We start from the raw sequence: 921 nt of genomic DNA, 5'->3' as shown, positions 1-921 counted from the left end.
CCAAAAAAAAAAAAAAAAAAAAAAAGCATAACCACAACAGAGACATAATCTAGTTACCACATCCAGAACACTTGCAAGGAAAGAATCAACCCTCCTGAAGAAATGTGAGGCCTGGAAGCTAATGAGAACCACTGGTATTGATGTATGTTAATAAACTTTATCATTAGAATGTCAATAACTTGAGATTTGGGGGGAAGAATTCCAATGGGATCTTCTAGAAATGCATAAAATAACAGTATAATTTTTAGAGTCATCCTATGTCAATACAGGCATAGGTAAAAGAACCAGTGGAAAATTATGTGAAGCAAATAATTGGAAAAAATATATATATATATTTCAAAATCTAGCTGAGACCTCTGAGGATAATGGGGCTCCCAAATAATGCCATTTTTCTGTTTTATGCTGAGGTGACCCTGTGGTTTAGGGTCTAGCTTCCATGTGCTTGTCCATGTCATGCAGAAGACCCAGTGGTCTAGAAGCCCTGGCCAACATGCCAAGGCTCAGGCACACATCACTTTGGGGATTCCTGGGGTTAGTCTCTGCTATGGATTGATGTCTCTCCGAAACTTAGTCCCCACTGTGACAGTGTAAAGAGGGTGGGAAATCCTATTATGGTAATAGAAAGGAGGGGCCTTGAAGAGGTGATTAATAATGGTGGTCAGGGGCGTGGTTCTGAGGGCTTTAAAGGGGGGCACGTGAGAGTCTCTCTCTGCTCCACTGTTCTCACCATGTGAGACCCTGCATTGCCAGAGTCGCCACCAAAGAAGGCCCTCACCATAAGTCTTCCCTGGACCATGGACTTCCCAGCCTCCCAAACTGTAAGTGATAAATTTCATTTTCTTTATAAATTACCCAGTTCCAGGTATTTTGTTATGAGCAACAGAAACAGACTAATACAGTCCCCTGTAGCCAGCACCTCCT

Source organism: Galeopterus variegatus, unplaced genomic scaffold (genome assembly GCF_000696425.1).
Source record: "Galeopterus variegatus unplaced genomic scaffold, G_variegatus-3.0.2 Scaffold7909, whole genome shotgun sequence".
Taxonomy (NCBI): domain Eukaryota; kingdom Metazoa; phylum Chordata; class Mammalia; order Dermoptera; family Cynocephalidae; genus Galeopterus; species Galeopterus variegatus.
The sequence above is the reverse complement of the archived record's forward strand: the minus strand, read 5'-3'. Positions refer to the sequence as shown.